Source organism: Miniopterus natalensis, chromosome 12 (assembly GCF_054644295.1).
Source record: "Miniopterus natalensis isolate mMinNat1 chromosome 12, mMinNat1.hap1, whole genome shotgun sequence".
Taxonomy (NCBI): domain Eukaryota; kingdom Metazoa; phylum Chordata; class Mammalia; order Chiroptera; family Miniopteridae; genus Miniopterus; species Miniopterus natalensis.
In genome coordinates this window covers 4,126,619-4,148,882 of record NC_142092.1, presented here as the reverse complement: position 1 = coordinate 4,148,882, position 22,264 = coordinate 4,126,619, and the positions used below count along the sequence as shown (strand labels likewise).

The 22,264-nt window shown below is 51.5% G+C and overlaps 1 protein-coding gene across 1 annotated transcript in view; it reads right to left on the bottom strand.

Moving 5' to 3' along the window:
• Positions 1 to 22,264, bottom strand: part of ROR2 (ROR family WNT receptor 2) — a 212,492-nt gene that overhangs the window by 58,342 nt on the left and 131,886 nt on the right. The window lies entirely within an intron of this gene.

The following is a 22,264-nucleotide window of genomic DNA, read 5'->3' as shown; positions in this document are numbered from 1 at the left end:
CTTAACAGTCTGTAATTTTCTATTTCATTATTTCTAACTCTGAGTAGAGGAAATGTTAGCCTCTAGTTCCACATTCCTTAAGGGGCCGGACTGCTCTGGAGAAATGCAGTGAAGTCCAACAACCTTGGAATGGAGGGGCCCGAGTCGCTTGCGAGTTAACCTTTCCTGGATTCCACTCCTGCAGCAAGAATATCAAAGCCACATGTGAGTCTGTGCTCAGACCTCACTCCTCCCTCAGCACGGCCTCCCTAAGGCCTGTCACCCGCTCTGCCTCTCACAGCCTCCAAAACCCCTACTACGGCCCCGGGGGCGGAGCCAAGGGGATATTTGGTAGAAGGGAGAGTTGTCCTACCCACCTCCCTTTCCCCACACCTACACCCCCTGCAGCCGAGAGAGATCCTGCAGAGCCAGGAGGTCAGGGTGCCCCACCCGCAACAGAGGTGGAAAGGCGAGAGCCAGCACCCCTCATTGGCGACTCCAGCTCTGGATCTGCTTTCTCTGTGCCCACTTGTCCCTGCGGCAAAACCGCAGAAAAAGAGCCAACAAAATGCTGAGCAAGTACTTCAAGCTTACCCTGTTCCATCTGGCTTCCCTAAAGACCCCTAAATGTCCATTACCCCATTCACCTGGAATCTCTGGAAGGCTTTTGTTCATTCATTTATTTATCTTTATTCTTGAAAGTATTACAAATGTCCCCCTTTTTCCCTAATTGATTTCCTCCCCCCAGGCCTTCACCACACTATTGTCTGTGTCCATGGGTGATGCATATATGCTTATAAGTTGTTAGGTTAATCTCTCCCCATCCACCCCGGCCTTCCCTCTGATATTTCTGTCTGTGCCACGCTTCTATGTCTCTGGATCTATTTTGTTCATCAGTTTATTCTGCTCATTAGATTCCACATTCAGTAAGATCATGTGATACTTGTCTTTCTCTAGCTTATTTTGCTGAGCATAATACTCTCCAGTTCCCACCATGCTGTCTCAAAGGGTAAGGGATCCTTCTTTACAGCTGTATAGTAGTCCACAGTGTAAATGTCCGAGAAGATACTTGATATGATTTCAATCTTGAATTTGTAGAGACTTGTTTTGTGTCCTAACATGTGGTCTATCTTTGAGAATGTCCCATGTGCGCTTGAGGAGAATGCATATTCTGCAGCTTTGGGGTGGAATGTTCTGTAAATGTCAATTAAATCCATCTGATCTAGGGTGTCATTTAGACTCACTGTTTCATTGTAGATTTTTTTTCTTGAAGATCTATCCAGTAAAGCCAGTGGGGTGTTAAAGTCCCCTACTGTGACTGCATTGCTGTTGATCTCTCCTTTAAAGGCCTCCAGAAGTTGTGGGGGATTTTCCAGCCTGTGTGAGTCTTTTGTTCTGAGGTGGGTTTCTTGTAGACAGCATATATTTGGGTCATGTTTTCCTATCCATTCAGCTACCCCATGTCTTTTCATTGGGACATTAAATCCATTTATATTTAAGGTCATTATTGATGGGTACTTATCTATTGCCATTTTATTTCTGTATGCCTATGTTTCTCTCTCTATTTCTATTTCTAATTACAGCAGTCCCTTTAACATTTCTTGCAATACTGGTTTGGTGGTGATACACTCTCTTAGCCTTTTTTTAACTGGAATGCTTTTCATTTCACCATCTATTTTGAACGATAGCCTTGCTGGATAGAGTAGTCTTGGTTTCAGATCCTTGTTTTGCATTACCTTGAATACCTCATGCCATTCCCTTCTGGCCTGTAGAGTTTCTGATGAGAAGTCAGCTGACAGCCTTATGGGAGCTCCTTTGTAGGTAAAAGATTGCTTTTCTCTTGCTCCCTTTAAGATTCTCTCTGTCTTGGATTTTTGGCATTTTAATTATGATGTGTCTGGGCGTGGGCCTCTTTGGATTCTTCTTGCTTGGGACTTTCTGTGCCTCCTGAACCTGTGTTACTTTTTCCTTCACCAGGTTAGGAAAGTTTTCTGCCATTATTTCTTTAAACAGGTTCTCTAACCCTTGCTTACTTTCAACCTCTTCTGGCACTCCTATGATGCGAATATTGTTACATTTGATGTTGTCCCAGAGCTCCCTTAGACTGTCCTCCTGTTTTTGTTTCTGTGTTCTTTTTGGTTCTCTGAGTGATTTTTTTCTACCGTTTTCTAATTTGCTGATCCAATCCTCAGCTTCCCATAATCTTCTGTTTATTCCTTCCAATGTTGTTGTGTGTTTTTTTATTTCTACTACGTCATTCTTCATTTCCTTCATAGTTTCCATTTCTCTTCTCATGCTATTGAGCATCCTTATGATCAGTATTCTGAACTTTGTATCTGATAGACTGCTTATCTCTATTTCATTTAGCTCTTCTGGAGAATTCTTTTGTTCTTTCATTTGGGGCTTGTTTTTGTCTCCCCATTTTGGCTGCCTGTTTGGATTTGTTTCTATGTATTAGGTAGATCTGCTAGGACTCCCAGTCTTTTGGATGCTCTCTGGTGCACGCCAATGTCAGATACTGTTTCTGACTGGCCTTCAGTACCCTGTTTAAAGTCTTCCACACTCTACAGCTTGTGGTTCCCTCTGCTGGGGCTGGGTGCATTTGGACAAGACTAAGATGCACAACAAGGTCTGCTTTTCCAAGTCCTGGGTCTAGAAGCAAATCAGGCAAAGACTCAAAGCACCCAGAGGCTGAATGTTAGTCAGTCTCTTAATGAGCCTCAGGCTGCAGAAACTATACAGAGTAGCAGGAGAGGTTTTCAACAGGGTGGGGCAATTGTTTCTCCCCCAGGCAAAAGCTGTTTGGATGGTAAATGTCTACCTCAGAAAGATGTCTTCTGCCCTATGGGGGAATCACTCAGCACAGGAATCTAGATGGCTGCCCTCTGAGCTCTATTCCCCAAGCCAGCACCCCTAAATTCTCCTCACACTGCTTTAATGCACTCTGCCTTCCCTCTGCTGGAGCCCAAGGTGAGTGCCTGCACACAATATTTTGTGCTTTGGCCCTTTAAGAAGGTGCCTGCATTTCCAACCCTCTTGCCCTGGCAGACAGAAATCCTGTTATGTGGGCACCTTTCTCAGTTCTGGTGCTCTGGGCTGGGAAGCCCAGCTTGGGGTTTAGGCCCCAGAGTTCTCAGTGGGAACCACACCAGCTCAGATATCCCTTTGAAATTTCAGCTGCTGCCTGTGGGACCCCAGCCAGCCCTCTAGGGCCTCCACACTTCCTACCAGTCTCTATGTGGTCTCCACTTTAGGTCCCTGGTTATGAGGTTGCTTTCCAGCTCATCTTCAGTTGATTATTCAGGATGGTTTTTCTAGACTTTAGTTGTAATTCCAGTTTGGCCCTAGGAGAATGTCAGTGTAACTTCCACTTAACCCACCGCAATCTTGGAATTAAAAATCTTCCAGAAGAGGCAGGTTCTGGAAGGTTTTTAATTAAAGGTAAGAAGGAAAAAGACATCGTTAAAAAATAATCTGGCCTTTTAGAAAAAGAAGTAAACGGTGTACTGCCCCGTGGTAATGACGACGTTACCTTGATTTACATAAGGGAAGAGTTTTAAAGGCCTCTGTATGAGCTGTGGCCCTGGAACCAGGTGGCTGGAGGGTCTCAGTGGAGTGATGACCTTGAGGGGCCTCCTGAGGTTGCCCTCAGTTTCAGTGGGGGGGCACCCTGTGCATGTTTGAAAACAGATTTGTCAGCAGTGATCACTCTGATGTCATGGAAACAATTGGGGGTAAATGTCTATTATAAGCAAAGGTATGACAGTAATTTTTCAAAGGCAGCTTCTGTGTGAGTTTGCTGCTACAACCAAGTGGTGCAGCCTGGGTGGCTTAAACTATAGTTCAGAGGCTGCAGTCCAAGATCACAGTGTCAGCGGGCTGGTTTCCAAGGCCGTTCTCTGCTGCTGGAGGACACCAGTCACAATGGAGTAGGGCTGCCCCAGTGACTCAATTTTAACTTAATTACCTCTGTAAAGATACTATCTTGAAATAAGGTCACACTAGGAGGTACTGGGGGTAAGACTCCATATATCTATTTTGTGGAGACAAAATTCACCCCACAACAGGTAGTGTTATTTATCTTCAAAGCCTCTTTATAATTAATGCTGCTTTGAAAGTGACTTTTGCAACAGTGTGGTTCAGACTGACACAGATGAGAAAGCCTGGGTGAGGAAGAACAGGCAGGATTTGGACTAGGTACAGTAGGTACAGAGGTGCTGTGGGCAAGCTGCCAAGGCGCTGCAGGGGTCTGCCAGCCACTTGTTAATGACTCCAGCAACCTGACTCCTCCCTTCTGTGATGTCCCGCATGGCTGCCCTCAGGCATCACGGGGCACTGCTATCCTCCAGCCCCACCTCACATGGTTTCCAGCAGCAGCAATGGCACCTGGCCAGGCCCTTCCTCTTGGGTTGGCATTCCTTTCTCATAGTATTTACAGCACTGCCACCCCTCCCGTCCTCCGCATGACCCTGGTGAGCAGCACACAGGCCTGGGGACGGCTGTGTCGGTCCGGAGCAGTCTATGGACCATTTTTGGTAATGACACTGTCAGCACGTCACTTGGTGTCAACATTTGTGGGTCTCCCTGAAGTGCCTCCTCACCACTGATCCTCCAACTGCTGATATGCACAGAGCTGGGCCTGCAAAAGCATCCCCTTGCTTTCTGTACTTAACCCCTTGATGGCCCGGCCTTAAATAACACAGCAAAATGGCCACAACTCACACACGTACCTGTCCAGTTAGACCTCTCGACTCAGAAGTCCGAGGGCCTGCTCATGCTCCACTTGTGCGTCCACAGACACAGCACACATGACTGTCCGAGGGGCATCCAGCTCCCCGCAGCAGGCTCTGTGCTGCCACTTTCTTCCTGGGTATCTCCAACCGCTTTTCCTCTCACCTTCACACCCCACATCCAACCCACCCCTCTGCTCTATCTCACAATGCGTGAAGAGTCCACCCCCACCTGTCCCTGCTCACACCAAGCCCACTGGCCCCACCCTGCAGGCCTCAGCGCAGCAGCCACACTGAAAGGGGCGTCCGACACCGTTGCGGGGACAGGCGGCAGGGGTAAGCCTCAGAAGCAGAGGGCTGAGTGGAGAAGCCAGACACAAACCCCCACGGACACCAAGTTCTGACGCAGGCGGAGCCCCCTGAGGGGGCAGCCCAGAGGCCGGTCACCTCTGGGGAGACAGCGGGAAGGAGCAGGAGAAAGGCTGCTGGCCTGGCCTGGTGAGGCACCTGCACAGAGCCGAGCACACATCTTCTACTTTAGTCTCTCCAACGATGCCCCGCCTAAGCACGCCTGCCCTGACCTGGCCCCATGCAAACACGCGCCCTCACATAACGCACTGTCCAGCCAGCCACTTGCTCCTTCATTGTTCTGTCTCCTCCTCCTGGGAGCAGGTCTGTCCCTTTCACTGTTCTATCCCCAGCACCTGGAGCATCGTCTAGTAGTTGCTAGTTTGGTGAATAAATGAATGAATTCTCCTGAGCCAGGCCAGTGAGCCAGGCCAGGTGGAACAGGGAAACTGAGGCAGAGAGCTGAACAAACTGCAGCAATTGACAGCAGATACAGGTCACCTCCCTAGAAATAACATGGAGGCCTCAGTTGTATTTCAGCTCCAGGCCAGAAAAGCAGCAGAGCCAGGTGGGCGACACCAGGACCAACTACAATGACTGATGCCCCTGTCCTGACACCGACCAGGGAGTGGAGACCGCGACCCTGGAGGAGCACACCTAGGGAACTGATGAATACTCTGTTGAAGCCTTCCTGAGACCTCCCCTAGGATTCCTGCCTGCAAGAGAGAGATAAAGCCTCAAGACAAACGGCCCAGCTCCAGATCTCCCTCTGGGGAGCAGCCCCCCTTCCCTTTCCCTCCCTGCCCCCCTCTTCTTCCCCATGGCCACGCGTCTCCTAAGCTCTAAGGGACCCCAAGCAATGGGCAGGCTGGTCCCCCGACCCTGTTCCCAGGGCCCCCTTCCCTCCGACTTCCCAGAGAGCTGGGGCAGCCAGCCCAGGGTCTCCTGTCGCTTCTCCTACGCTGAGCCCTTGCTGTTTACGCCCTCAGCTTGAATAAACATTCCCTCAGTCACCTGGACGCATGCTGTGAAATTTTTCCTCACAAAGTCAAGAACCCGCACACTACCGGCTGCTGGGCAGACCCACCAAGGGCCAGGCCCCTGTCAGGTATGCTCCTGTGCTCAACACCTTCCAGCACCTTCCGCCTCTCAAAGGAGCAGCCAGCTCCCCCTGTCCAGCCCCTCCACACACAGGTCCAAGCACCCTCCTGACCCGGCCTGACGGCCTCCTCTCCCCATCACACCCTGGGCAACAACTGCCACACCTTCCCCCTCAGGGTTTGTATTTCTCCCCTCTGCCTAGATGACTCTTCCTCAGATGCCCTGGAGCTTGCCCCTCAGTCCCCATGTCCCTGACCCAGGGTAATTCATAAGCGACGGACACCCTCCTGAAAACATCTGGGGCCTACACGCAGTGGTCCTGTCCCTTGCTGCTTCCTCTCCTGAGCTCCGTCTCCATCACATCAGACAAGCGGGGTCCACGATGGTGGCTCCGGTGGTGGCCCTGTGTGTGGCACCTGGACCAGCACGCACAAGGCACCCACAGCGGTGTGAGGAACACGCCAACCTTGGCAGTGTCCTGTCTTAAGTCCTGAAGTCCAGCTCACAGTCTGTAAGGCTCCTGCCTGCTCCAGGTGTGGACAGGACCCACTATGCCACAGCCTCCTCCAGCTCCTCTTCTGAAAGGCAAGCAAGGGTGTCACAAGGCAGGCCCAAAGTCACAACTCCGCTCCCTCGGGCCTGCTGCAGGCCCAGCTCCTGCTCCTCGACGCACAGGTGGCTGGACCCTGCTCCACTGCCTCAGGCTCCTCCACGTGCCCCAGCAGCTCCGCCTGGCCCCGTGTCCGGTCTCTGAAGACACACCCTTCTCAGCGTGCAGATGTGTGTCTACCGCTCCAGAGGAACAAGAAATGCCTGCAGCTTTAAAACTGTACCACGTGCCACTCAATCCTAAAATGCTCCACCCGTGATGCACATTTCTCAGCAGGTGCATCTCTTTCTGCGTCCTGCTGAGTGGCCTCCACCGTGGCACACCTCTCGGGGTGCCATCCCGTCTGCATCCTGCTGGGTGAAGAAGCAGGACGCACCGGCAGCACGCCGCGCACTGCACCTGCAGGTTGCTGGCATGAGGATCCAGATGCTAGCGCCCTCGAAAACGGGGGGGGGACTTTTTTCTGCCAAGGGCCATTTGGATATTTATAACATCATTCACGGGCCATATGAAATTATCAACCTAAAACTTAGCTATGAAAAAAGCTCCTAGATTTACTGAGCTTCAAGTCCCATCTGCAGTTGCTTTGGCTGGGTCAGGCCCAATGATTTCATGGGCCAGACGTTCCCACCCCTGCTCTAAATCAACAGAGGTACAGGCAAGACAACCATAATCCACCATTTGGGACTTCAGAGAATGAACCGGAGCCACAGAACAAACGGAAAAATCATCCATCCAAGAGAAAGGACTGAACCTCAGTAAGCCAGCGAGTTGGTGCCGTTTTAACTGGGCAGCAACTGTGGCCCAGCCGGGCTCTCCCGTGACAGCCAGCAGGTTGGCCACTGTAAAGCTCTGCTAAAAGTGCCCTCACGCCCTGGCCAGTGTGGCTCACTTGGTTAGGGCTAGAGCCCTACATGGAAAGGGTGCGGGTTCGATTCCTGGTGACGGCACATACCGGGGCTGGGGGTTTGATCCCCTGTAGGGGCGTACGGGAGGCAGCCGAGATCGATGTTTCCCCTCACACTGATGTTTCTCATGCCCTCTCTCCTTTCCTCTCTCTAAAAGCATAAAAACGTATCCTTGGTGAGGGTTTCAAAAAGGAAAAGGGAAAATTGCTGCCGCACAGTCAGTATTTCCTCTAGACTTGCAGCAGCCTGAGGCATCTCTAGAGTAACCCAGAGCTGGGCTGGGGGTGGGTCGTGGAGAGGGTGGCAGGCGGAGGCTGATCCGGGCCATCACCAAAACAGCAGCAACCACGGGCAACACCTCGCTGCCTCACGCTGTGACTGCGACTGCAGCCCCATGAGCCCAGCCCGACAGGTAAGAGGAAACCGGGAGAACCAGGGGACCACAGGGACTTCAAAAGCTCCAGTGTGTTTCCAGGATCAAAAAGGCTGTGCTCATGCAGAAGGCTACGCACACACCCAAGAAGGGCCTGGGAAAGAAGCCACCAGTCCGTCCGGAGGTGACAGGAGGGGGGAGTCTGGCGGCATGCCTCCTCGCAGCATCCTCCCGGGACAGGTGAGCGACAGGGAGGGGGTCTGTGCGGGAATCTCCTGAGCGGCTGGCTGACCACACGCTCACGCTGACTCAGACAGGACCCCAGGAATCCAGTCTTAAAAGCATACAGGACCTTAACGTTACGTTCCTTATCACACTCACAAAATGACACAACACGGAATAAAAGGCAAGGAGGAACGCTGGGGGGGTGATGCGTGTTTGTGGCACAGGCTGTGGTGGTGGCTTCGCAGATGTTGTCCGACTTATCAGGTTGTATGCATTAAACATGTAAAGCTTCCTAAATGCCAATCATACCTAAAGTGGTTAAAAATTTAAAAGGTGCCCGGTCGGGCGTGGCTCAGCGGTTGAGCGCCGACCTAGGATCCAGGCGATCAGGGTTTGATTCCCGGTCAGGGCACATGCCCGGGTTGTGGGCTCGATCGATGACTCTCTCATCATTGATGTTTCTATCTCTCTCTCCCTCTCCTTTCCTCTCTCTGAAATCAACAAAGATATATTTAAAAAAAAAAAAAAATTTTAAAGGTTGTAGATAACTCGGTGGCCACATGTTACAGGGAACAGAACCAGGAACAGAACCCGTACAAATAGTGAAGACAATTTGCGGAACAAATGAACAGTAATGATCAAACACCACCCGAACCAAAGGAGACAAAAACAAAAAACCACAGCAGCAACGACAAACTAAGCGTAGAGGGACCTGCTGCCAGAGGTGTTAAATGTTATCAAAAATGTCCAGTTTTTCACAAAGAGTTACAAAGACATGCAAGGAACCAGGGAAGTGTGCCACATGCATGGACAGGGGAAAATACCACCCAACAGAAAATGTCCCTGAAGAGGCCAAGACTATTATAAATATATTCAAAGAACAAAAAAAAAAACCCGATCTCTAAAAATTAAAGGAAATTACAACAACTTTACCTCACCTAATAGAGACTATCAATAAAGTGACAGAAATTAAAAGAAACAAATAAAAATTCTACCATGGGAAACACAATAATTAAAACCCATTTGGTGGGCTCAGCAACAGATATGAGGTGGCAGGACGGAGAGTCAGGGACTGGAAGACAATTTAACACCTTCACCGGAACAGATTATCCCGTCCGAAGAGAAGAAAATGAAAAGGCGAGCAGAGGAGCCCAAGGGCCTGCGGGCACTACCAAGGGCACAGCGGACACGGGAGGGGTCCACAGAGGAACACCGGCAGAGATATGACTAACAACCTACGAAATCTGATAAAAAGCATTAACTTACACACCTGAGACCAGGAATGCAGGTAGGATGGCCTCTAAGGTGTCCACACCGGACACATCAGAAGCAAACTGCTGAAAACAAAGACATAATCGTGACAGCAGCCGGGGAACAGCTGCAGACGGGCCCGGGCAGACTGAGGGCGGCTCCCACCAGGGCCCAGGGAGATACAGGGCGAGTGTCGGGAAAGACAGGCGACCGAGGATTCCACATCCAGGAACCTCCTCGTCAGAAATGAAGAAGTGAGTCACTTCCAGATAAACAGAACAGACAATCTGTCATCGGCAGGCTGCTCTGTGCCAAACAGTCAAGAGTCATTCGAGAGGAAATAAAAGCACAGTGAACCCGACTCTGAATTCACACGAACCGGAGGAGCCGGGAAGGTGACCACATAGGTGCCACAAAGAAAATAGAAACCCGTTTTTGTTTGTAACTCTGTGTTTTCTCCTCTTTGCTTTAAAAGGCTACTGCACAAGCTACAGTCATAAAACTGCTGATGGACTCAAAACGAGTAAGATGTAATTCGTGTAACACTAATAATTAAAAGAGGAGAGGAAGAGGGATGTATCGGGGTAAAGTGTTTACTATTAAAATCAAATTAGTATTCATCTGAACTACATTTTAAAAAATAATAAAATGATAATAGTAACCCTCATGGCAACCACCGAGAAAATACTTCCTAAAATTTCACAGTGATCCCGGCAACTCAGTCCAGTACCCATCTGTCCCTGTACCTAGTTACTATATTTCTGACTCTGTTCCCCACGCTGCACAGTACATCCCCGTGACGAGTGCTATGACCAGAAAGTTGTGCTCCTCATTGGGGTGACATTGGTTAATGAGATTATGTAGGTTTCAAGCGTACATCTCAACAAAACATCACCTGTGTATTGTATCGTGTGCTCACCACCCAGTCAGGTCTCCTCCATCACCACTTACTTACCTCGACCCTCTTCTGCCTTCCCCCACCCCCTTCCCTCTGGTAATCACCTTACTGCTGTCTGTGTCTATGAGGTTTTTTGGGGGGGTTGCTTAATCCCTTCACACTTTCACCCAGCTCCCAACCCCCCTCCCCTCTGACAACTGTAACATCTGTTCTCTGCATCCATGAGTCTGTCTCCACTTTGTTCATCAATTCATTGTGTTCATTAGATTCCACATAAGAGTGAGATCATGTGATGCTTGTCTTTCGCTGACTTATTGCACTTAGCATAATACTCTCCAGGTCCCTCCATGCTGTCTCAAATGGTAAGATTTCCTTTTTTACAGCAGAGTAGTATTCCATGGTGTACATGTCCCACACTGTTTTTATCCACTCATCTACTGATGGGCACCAGGGCTGTTTTCAGATCTTAGCTATTGTAAATAGCTGCTATGAGCATAGGGGTGCATAAATGCTTTCGAATTAGTGTTTCAGGATTCTTAGGATATATTCCCAGAAGTGGGATCACTGGGTCATAAGACAGCTCCATTTTTAATTTTTTGAGGAAACTCTATACTCTCTCTTTTCAAAGAAAGTTGTTAGAATAATTAAGTTAGTAATCACATCACCAGACACTACTTATTTCCTGTGTCCCTATAAAAGAAGACCTTCTCAATACATTGTTTTACCTAATTGAGACTCTTAAACTCATAAATCATGACTGTTTGAGGCTTTTCTTTGAGGCGTTCTTATTTCACAGCCAGAAGTTCTAAACTAATTGGCGATGGAACAGTGTCATGGTGGTCCCCGCAGGGGGACTCCTTTCCGTCGGGAGGCGGCAGGAGTGCTCTCAGCTCGGTTTTTAAAGCATTTGCCTTAATAACACAACGGTGCCTGGGAACCTCTCTCAGTCATTATAACAAAAGCACACAAAATGTATACGCATAAGGGAGCCCAGAAAACACCCACACACATGCTCCCCGCTCAGAGGTCCCTGCAAAGCCATCCTTTTCATTTTGGGCATCTGCACGTGGGGGTAGAGGGAGCTGTAAGGGACCCTCTTGTTTCCTGTTCAGTTCTCTTTCCACCCTCCCAGAGGGCATCTTCCCTTCACAGAAAAAGGTAGGGCCACTGTCCTACCTTTGGCTGGGGACAGACCCAGGCTGCCCACACACTTGAATTACTTAGGGAACCGTGTGCCCTTAAACACAGTGGCAAGAACTTCGTGGTCTCACCTTCCTGTGGGTTCTTGTCATAATAAAAATGAAAACACAAAACAAGGCCAGTGAGAGAAACCCAGGCTGGGTGGGGAAGGGGCCAAAGAGGGGAAGGGGCCAGGGCTTACAGTCCAGACACACCAAACCACAGCTCCAGCTGCAAACCCCTCCCCAGCTGGTTTCACATTTAGTTCCTACGCCACAGTCAAGCTCATGTTGCCAAAGAGACTCATTATTTATGCAAATAGGCGGTCCTTCCACATGCACTGGCTTGCAGACAGCAAGGAGCTCATAATGGCCACAGCCCTGTTTAAAATATCCCCCCAAACAGATGCCAAGTCCAAGTCGAGGGGAGGAAAGGCCTGGAAAATCCCCATCCTGTGGGGTAAAGCTTGGCATAACGGAGGATGCCAGGCCCCAGCACCCAGAGCTGCTCTAGGATCCCACACTCGAGCAGCGTGCACAACTCCACCGCCAGAGGAAGCTGGGTGGTACCCCACCGCCTCACTTCTCCCACCATTATTATCACGTGTAAAGAATTTAAGGCGTAAGGGAGTTTAGATGCAGTGGACACTGTCACCCATGATGAGTCTCCTACACACGGAGGTCTCGGCAGCCAGGGGTCAGCGTTGCTGTGCTCGCTGGGCAAGCTTCCTGCGGATGCTCTGGACACAGGAACCAGCAAGAGGGCAGAGGCATGGGAAGGTTGCTGGACACAGCTTGTCTTCTTCCCAAGCTCCCCCTGCACTCAGAGACCCACGGCCTGTGCTAAAGGGAGCATGAAAGAGGAAGGGCCCAAGAATGTCTTTATGGCAGTTTTAAAATGGAACTCGAACGCCAGGGCTACTGAGATTTGTCCCAAATCCCTGGATTTGTCCCAAATACCTGTCCAGACATAGACTTGTGTTCAGGAGCTAAGAAGGGGGCCTTGGGGCTGTTCCTCCACCACGTCCGGAGTGACAAGTGCATGGTCTGGAAGGAACTGTCCCTGAGGCGAGGCGGCTGAACCTCGCCGTGGTTGCCACTCCAGCACGATGGTCCACCATGTGTCTCCGGCCTGAGGGCAGCGCAGGAAGGTTACCTGGCATTTTGAAGCTGAGATGGTTTTCCCCAGAAGACACCACCCATCGCACGACAACCAGGCCAGGCCAGGCCGAGGGAGTGGAGACAGGCTGTGCACACAGGGTGGTGGGTGTGCAGCTGGGCCAAATGCCACGCAGGACAACCACCCGTATCCTCAAAAGCACACAACGTGGCCCCACAATTCCACCTCTAGGGAATTTATCCTACAAAATAAACTCACACACGTGGGAAATGATACATGCACAGTTACTCATTCAAGCACTGGGTTTCTCTTTCTGTTTGCATTTTCACTGACTTTTGTCTTTTACTGTGAGTTTCAACACATGGATAGATTTATGTCACCAAGCCACAGTCAATGGCTTCATTACCCAAAAATTTCATCTACGTTCTGAGCACCCCCACCCTATTCCCTCCCCCTGCCCCGCCCTGCCCTCCCTATCACTATAGTTTAGTCTGCTTGAGAAAAACAGAATCACACAGTGTGTACCTGAAAGGGGTCAGAACAGCAGAGTGAGGGGAGCCCTCTGCCCGCTCCGGCTGCCTAAACTGGAGTTTCCCTTTGCGCTGGTGCCCCTTGTCTGTACCAGGAAGGGAAGAACCACCCGTATCACCGCAGACAGGGGGCACCACGGTGAGTCTGTCTGAAAAAATCATACTGAACGACTTCCCTGCCCTACTTGCCCGTATGCATCTCCGCGTCACTCACTCTGCGGCCCTGGAAGCCCACCCACGCCCTGTGCCTGACCCCTTCTCCACAGCTCACATCCCTTTGTCTGTACCGCAGATGAGGCCAAGCCTAGCCGCTTCTTCGGGTTCTCCCATTTTCTCCGTGAAGGCTTTGTGCACACAGACAGCGTGGGTAAAATCTGCGGGCCTCTTCTCCCGTGAAGCTGTCTCCTGCCGGCCGAATTCCCGGGCCCAGCACAGACACTCAGAGGGGGCAAGTCCTTCTCCTCCCCACATAACTTGACACTGGCTCCTTTCACTCAACATGCCTTTGAAAGTCGTTCAATTTGGTGCCTGCAGAAATACTTCATTCCCTTTTTTTGCAAGACAGTACTGAATGGTATGGCGGACCAGTCTGTTCATCACTTCATTCACGGAAGGACACCTGAGCTGTTCTCAGTTTTGGGCTGTTCCAAGTAAAGCTGCTAAGAACTCTGTGGACAGGTTTTTGTGCGAACAGAAGTTTTCACTCTCTGGCTAGCAGCCAGAGGGGTTAATGTCTACTCTGAGGCACTCTCTTTGGACCAGGCCACTCACACTTTAACGAGCACACAAACCACCCAAAGTGCTCGTTAAGTACAGATTCTGACTCTGTGGGGTGAGGCCTGGGATTCTGCATTCCTAACGTCTCCCAGGCAGCACGGTGCTGCTGGTCTGTGGGCAGATAGATGACACGCCCCAGTCTACCCCTTCAGGTTGGGGTGAGCAGGGTTAAGACTGTCAGCCATTATCAGGGCCTTTGCTGGTCAATGAAGTGCATCACTAGGAAACCCTTCAAGTGGAAGATGCCCACCTGAACCCTGCAGGCATTTGGGCTTGAGACCCCCTACTGAGTCTCAACTGTGGGCAGAAGAAACGATTTCCCAAGGCCCAAGGATGTAAGGGGAGTGTGTCCTTGGCCCAGTGGAGCCTCTTCAAAGGCCAGTTAAACATGGGCGATGACACCTACAGGGCTCACTCAGCAAAGAGGAGAGGAGCTGTGGGAAGGGAAGGCTCACAGAACAGGCATTAGGTAGCACCTGCCACCCCTTCTGCCCACAGGAAATTAACTAAATACAGCCAGGCGAGCGGCATGTGCTAGGAGCGTGAATGAACAGGAGGTTTTCCTGGTTCCCCGCATCAGAGGTAAAGGACCCATCACACCTGTGCTCCAGGAAAAACTGCAGGAGCTGGAGGGGCCACGTGGGGATGTTGCCTCACGCAGAGTTCAAGGGACCAGCCCCCAAATGGGCACAAAGCAGACCTGGACAGTTCCTCAAAGAGGGCACACACACGGTCCACAAGCACATGAACAGCACTGATCATTAGAGACATGCAAAACCAAAGCGTAAAGACATAGCACCTCAGGTCCACTAACAGAAAGTAACGAGCGCTGGGAAGGACGCGGAGAACGGAGCCTGTGGACTGCTGGTGGGATGTGAAGGGGAGCAGCTGCTAGAAGACAAGGCGAAGGTTCCTCGAGAAATTAAAAACAGAATGACCTTGTTTTGGGTATACCCCAAAGAATTAAAAGCAAGGTCTTGAAGAGGTAAGTGTACACCCATGTTCACAGCAGCATTAACAACCGCCCAAAGGTGGAGGAAACCAGAGTGCCCATCAATGGATGAATGAATGAATAAAACATGTAAATATAAACAATTATTATTCAGCCTTTAACAAAATCCTGACACATGCTGCACCAGGGATGAACTTGAGGCCATTGTGCAAACTGACATAAACCAGTCACAGAAAGACAGATATGATTCTATGATTTACAGGAAACATCTAGAATAGTCAAACCCATAGCAACAGAATGTACAGCGGTGGGTGCCAGGGCTGGGGGGGGGGGGGGGGCCGTTGTTGAATGGGCATGCAGCTTTAGTTTTCCAAAATGAAAAAATCTGGAGAACAATGTGAATCTACTTAACACTACTGAACTATACATTTAGAAGTGATCAAGGTGCTAAATCTTATGTGTTTCTTCAACCACAATTTATAAACAAATTCACGCAAGCTAGCTGAGACGGAGAAGGCCACAGCAGGCTGGAGTTGGGACACTGCAGAACAAGGCTCAGGATTCCCTGCAGCACCGTGTCCCTGTCGGGCTGGAGGAACGCACCCTCTCCGCCTGCCTGGAGCCCTGCACACACTGCTGCATGGTCTGTGCCTCCCACCGGCCTGCATCGTTTCAGGATGACTCTGGCTATGCAAGTTAGTGTCACACTTGGCTTTAGAAGCTGAGTCGGGGTGTGGAATTCAAGACTCATGCCACGTGCTTTCGGGAGTCATCTCTTCTCCGGGAGGAAACAGTTTAGATTTTACCGCAGTGACCCCAGGGAGGCTATCCCCACCAGCAACACACCCATTTCTGACTTCGAACAGCAGGAGAGCTCCTGTGGTGTCTGCTCAGCCGGAAAGTTGTGTCCCTGGGGCCAGGTACTGCGTGCTGAGCTGAGCAATCAGTGGTGGGCCCACTGAACGCATCACCTGCCTCAGTGCTCCCGGGGGAACGGCTGACATCATCCTGTCTCTGCCACTCCTGCCATTCCTCTGATTTGAAACATGGCACCAGTTCGTCCATCACTATCACCCAGGAATGTTTCAGCAGCACCCATGCCTGTCCCCACACCTGCAAAGCCACCCAGCTGCCCGTGAAGAGGCCTGTGCTCGGCAGCCTCTTCTTACCCTCGACACTGCCCACCAGGGGCCTCCCGGGGCTTGCACCCTGGCTGCCCGGCCCGCGGGCTCTCTCCCCGGCAGGGCACAGAGCAGGAGAAAAGGTCCCTACTTCCCGGACCCGGATTTGGCAGTTTGGCTAGAGTCCGATGCCCGGTGCGCTTGTTCCCAAGCCAGTGTTCATCAGCAGGCCGCTCTGCACCTGGCCGGCTCTGGCCCAGGGCTGGTATAAGGCCCTGGGATCCATCAGCAGGAGCAGATCTTTAGGGTTGAAACTACAGTTGTGGATTAAGAGTGTGTCACAGTCCATTAAATTTCTTTAGTAGGTGCCCCGGCCAGGCGGCCAGTTGGTTGGAGTGTCGTCCCGAACACCAGGTTTCTGGTTCGATTCCCAGTCAGGGCACATACCGAGGTCGTGGTTCTATCCCTGGCTGGGGCGCGTGCAGGAAGCAACCGTTAGATGTCTCTCTCACATCTATGTCTCTCTCTCAAATCACAAAAAAAAGATATTCTCAGGTGAGGATTAAGAAAATTTTAAACAAAACAAAATTTCTCTCGTAGCTGACTTTTCAGTTTTCCTCTGTTTTAATTAGCCAAGTCACTGGGAAGTGTCCTTTGCATTACCCAGCCCTCTCCATTGTTATTTTTGCCCCAGGAAAGCTCCTCTTTCTTTCCTTTAAGATTTGAAAGCTTACAGCCAAGGTGCTGGGCAGGAATAAGGGAGGCACCCTGATCTGCCTGCCCACGGAGAGCGCTCAGGGGCCAGCGCACCTTCTGCTCACCCTCGGATAGGATGTATTTAATGACCACAGCCATATTGGGCAGCTCTGGTCCTCAGAAGCCAGAGGACAGCTGGGTTCCCTCTGCGCTTCAGTGTCCCTGTCCCACTGTCCCACACAGTCCTCTAGACACCACGCCTGGCTGGCAGGAGTCAAGGGACCACTTGGTTTTTATCCACCCACTCCCCAGGCATTGAGTTTGGGGAGGCTGAGCAACCCTGAGAGCCTCCCCACATCCAGCATGAATCCCCTACCTGGAGCCCAGCTACACAAGTGAGGGTCTGAAGACAGTTCCCTGGTGGTTGGCTCAGAGCTGGAGCTGCCCCTAAGGGCCAGCTTTCTGCATTCCACCCCTCGCCTTCCATCTACTTTAGTGCCCTCCCTCTGTCCCTGTGCCTGAATGACACTCCACTGTCAGCCAGAGCAGGAAGCCGAGAGAAGCTGCACCTCCTGGCTCAACAGTCACCACCCCTGACACAAGAATTGAAAATCCAAAATGCAGACACTTGCAAGCAAAGGGGGTGGCAGAGGGAGAGATGCCAATGTGCTCTGGGTTTCTTCAGGGAAAAAGCACCCATGAGCACATGAATGTGCACACACACGCAAACATATACATGCATGCACACACGCCTTTCACAGCACCTCCACAGGAAGCTCCCACAGACACCTAGGGTTGAGTGAAGAAAGAAGTCCATTCGAAGTTAAAACTAAATTGCATCCCATCAGCATCATGACCCTGAAGGGCAAAGGTCCCCATTGCCCTCAGCTGGCATTCTTCCTGGAACAGAGCCAATGGGAGAGCAGAGATGCAAGCACGGCAGAGGGGCACCCATCACCCCACAATGCAGACGGACCCAAGGAAGTGGAGAGTCCAAGAGAATTCTACATGAAGTTCAGCTTCAGTGTGGAGTGAAAAGTGAAACTGCAAACAACAAGAATTCCAGTGGGAGAGCCGGCTGCTCTGTGGCTGTTGGGTGTGGGAACCTAGAGAAAGGTTTATGAGCAAAAACAAGTTTGGAGAGAAATGAGGACAGATCCCACTTTGGACCTGGGACGGGGCAGGTTGATGAGATACCTAAATATTATGAGAATGTGACAGGTCTTTTGCTAACAAGTGGCTGACCCGCAGAGGACAGCTGGATGCCTGGTGGGTGCCCTCATCCTCTCCATGCCCTGCTCACACCAGCCGAGCCCTATGCCACCAAGGGTCCATTGTCCCAAACCTGTAATGTCACTATACTACACTTTTTAGTTAGGTATTGCAACATGTGATGACAGGGGTGCAAACAAGAAGAAAGGTATTGCTAGAAAGACTTAGCTGAGCCCTGGCCGGTGTGGCTCAGTGGTTGAGAGTCGTCTTGTGCACCAAAAGGTCGCTGGTTTGATTCCTGGGCAGGGCACATGCCTGGGCACATCCCCGGTAGGGGGCGGGCAGGAGGCAGCCAATTGATGTTTCTCTCTCATCATTGATGTTTCTCTCTCTCTCCCCTTCCCCTTTCCTCTCTAAAATCAATAAAAACATATTTAAAAACTAAGCTGAACATTCGCTTTAGGAAAGGACAAAAAGTGTGTTGCTTAAAAATAATTAGCTACATCACACGTCAGTGCTAAGAAACACAGGGGGGTAAAAATCTGCAAGGACTCCTCGAGTTCAAGCGTCCAGGAGCTCTGGCTCCATTTCTGAAAGAGGAAACCTGGAGCTAGGGCGGTGCACCGGTGCACTAAGTGTGGCTGGCCCACCGTCAGCAGCCTCCTCAGCAAGGCAGCAGGGACCCAAGAGCACTGCAGGCTGAGATAAAACGTGGGAGCGCGGGATGCGGGGGACTACGCCGCCTGACCCCGCCTACTTTTCCCACCGACGGGCTCCCACCCATCCCATGCCAGGACTCCCCTCTCACTCCCACCACCACCAAGCTGCTCACTGGCTGGTTTCTCCAGGGAAACAGGCTACAAATTTTACAACAGTGGCTTCTTTTTCCCTTCAATGACCCTATGACATGGTCTTTATCATATCCCTGCTCCCCGTCAGTACACTGAAGCCAAGGGGACAGGCCATTTCAGCCAGTCCAACCGAGGTCAGGCAGGGGTTTCACCAGGTTACAGACCCGGCTACGCTGAGCGCTCGGGCCTCGGACCCAGGAGCCCTCTATCTGCACAGAAGACCCACACTGGGACTCTTCAGACGGGAACAAAACCTGCAACTGAGATAGCATAAGGGAAACACACGTTAAGCCAGAGAAACATTTAAAAGTAATTTTCTTTAAAAAACCAGAGGTTTTTGCTCATGCCTGACACACGAAATCAGACCACCATCACTTGTTCAGGGCATCACCCTCTGCACCCGGCTCAAGGGCTGACTGGCAACAGCTTAAAACCCCAAAAAGCAAACACCGTTTCCTATGTGAGAGGAAAACCATGAGAACAGAAGAGGTGTGAGAACTGGCTGCACTCGCTCCACGGCGTTTGGGGGCAGTGCACAGACGTGAGCCCGACCTGCTCTAACCAGGAGCACTGTGGCCACAGGGCTGGACGTGCTGCCCAGCCTTCCTAACACAGACACGCAACACGTCACAGGCAGAGAGCTCCTCAGGCCACCGTGAAGGACGGCCGCACCACCACTAACCAGAAGGAAACACCCAGGCTGGCGCGTGGACCGGATGTGAAGGACACTTGTCGAGTTTGCAGAAGACATGCTGACAAATGAGACAGCTTACGTGTCCCCTCCGAAGACACAGAAAGTGCTTCTGTGTGTAAACAGCTTTTCAGAACATCTAAATGTCTAACTGGTGAGTTAGTCCAGCGAACACATCAGGTGTCTCCCCTTCGCCATGTCACAGGAAAAAGCAGAGCTCAAGAAGCAGCCAGAAGGCCACCTGCCCAGGTGCGGAGCTGATTCAGCCAGAAGGCCACCTGCCCAGGTGTGGAACTGGTTCACATTTTGATCTAAACTTCCTCATTAGCACCACACATATGGAGCAGTCTCCCCCACGGTTAGAGGCTCCCACGACTGGGACACTCCAGAGTCACCGGGGACTTAGAATCCCATGCTGGGCTGTACTCAGACCTGCCAAGTTCCCCAGCCGATTCCTGCGGCAGCCAAGGAGCATACCAAGGGGTGGGGGGTAGGACCAGGATAAGGAGAGGGAAGGAGGAGTGGAGAGTGCTATGAAAGGGAGGGGCCAGGCCTGCCTCAGGGCTGTTTGCAGCTGAACTAAGAGGGTGGATCCTGGGCCCAAACCGAGCCCCAGCAGGCCAGCACTCACCAGGGTGACTCACTTTCAGCAACTCACTGACACGTGGCAACACCTCTTGCTGGGTTTCTTGGGACCAATAGGCAGCCAGGGCAGGCAATGGTAGTGGGCGGCCTCACTACTACGTGTGTCCAAAAGAACTGGAGCCCACAGGCCCTGCTTGGCGTTCTCCTGCCCAGTGTTAACCTCTATCGAACGCAATGACATCACTAGGACTGGTTTACGGCATTCCCGGCCCAACAGCAGTGTCTAGCGTAAGACAGCTGTGAGAGATGACGAGGGCCTCTCTCAGGCACACAATCTGTGGCCATTTACTGAAACTGATAATATGCACCAAGAGCTAAATGCCAGCCACTACTAGCAACACTTGGCCACCAAGACAGCTGGTTCGAGCTGGTGTGGCTCAGTGGTTGAGCACTGGTCCATGGGCCAGGAAGCCACTGGCTCAATCTGCAGCAGGGGGCCTGCAAGAGGCAGCCAATCTATGTTGACTCTCTCCCACTGATGTTTCTCTCTCTCTCCCTCTCCCTTCCTCTCTCTAAAATCAATAAAAACATTTAAAAAAAAAAGACAGCTAGTTCGAACTCTGAAGTGAGGAAGCGAAAGCTAGGGGCAGGAGGTGACCCCACAGCCACAGCACGGTGCCGCCACCGCCGAGCCCTGCCTGAGGCTGCCTGAAGAATCTGGAACAGGCACCATAGTTCCTCAAGTTCAGGAGTTTTTGCGCAGGGCCTGCCCCTCTGGGAAAGCTCTCCCAGCTCTCCCAGCTCACGGTGGAAACCGCTCACCTTAAAGCATTCATGCACAAGGGTATCACACACACAAGACACAGCCAGCTAATGCCGCCTTCTGTCAAGACCTGAAGGCCCGCTGGATTGACAGGTGTGGTTTTTACACTGTGCTTAAGCAGATGTTTTCACAGGTATTACTCACCTGGATGCACGGTCACAGGGATCCACCGGAGGAACCAGAACATACCAGCCAAACCCAGCAACCCCTCCTGCCTTGAGCTCCGGCTGGCTGCAAGCAGAGGCACGCCCAGTTCCAGGCCCTGTGTCTCACCACCCGCAGCTGGGGAGACTGCCAGGGCTGCAGTGTGGGGCCACACAGGGCGTGGGAGCCAATCACGTGACAGCCTGCAGCCCACGGATGGCTGACACTAAGGGTGCTAACACGGGGCTGCCCAGCACCCTCCACAGAAGCCTGTGTGCCCAAGAACAAAGACTGCCACGTGGCCCGCTGGGCACAGCACTGTGCCACCTGTGTCACAGAGGCAGCCTGGAAAGCAGGGACCGCAGGATCTCTGCTGGCAGCTCTGCTTGGGAGGGGACACAGGGCACAGCAGGGCGGGGATGCCCAGGAAAGAAAGCCAGGTGCTGCCCTACCAGTACTGTCTGCCATGCGGGTCACATGCTGGGAGCTAAGCCCTAACAAGGACAGGCCCTGGTGGTGACCCCCTTTTCTCCTGCGAGTATGAGGGGCCCGGAGGGAAAACTGTGGGCTGGAGCTGCACAGGGGCTGGGCAGAGCGGCCCGAGGCCCACATGCCCGGCCACCTTACAGAGGGCGGAGGGTGGCCCACAGCTGCCTGAGCCCTCTCAAAGGTGCTAGTGACGAGGCAACGTTACGGGGCAAAGAGCCCAGCAGAGACCTCCCAGCACAGACCAGCACTCTGTCTGCCAGGCAGACAGAATGGGCCACACGTCCCTGCTTTCTCAGGTTGGTGTCTGTTAGGGGCTGAATTGTGTCCCCCCAAATCCATGTGTTGAAATCCTAACCCCCATACCTTTTTTTTTTTTTTAATTATACAATTCTGTATTGAGTGACGCATTTACAGAACGTGTTCTTTTTTTTAAATTTTAAACAAAGTTCATCAATCTCTCATAGAAACGGTTTTGTGGGGTTTTGTTTTGCTTTTACCATTAGAGGACGTGACCCTGACAAAGCTGTTCACGGGTCCACTTCCATTAAGTATGACAGGATTTCCATGTTCAAAAGACCATACTAAGTGCTTAATCAAATCCCATCACACAGAAGCCAGGTTTTGTTTTCTGAGGATCGTGGTCCGCTGTAGGCCCGGGTGTCACCGGTGTGT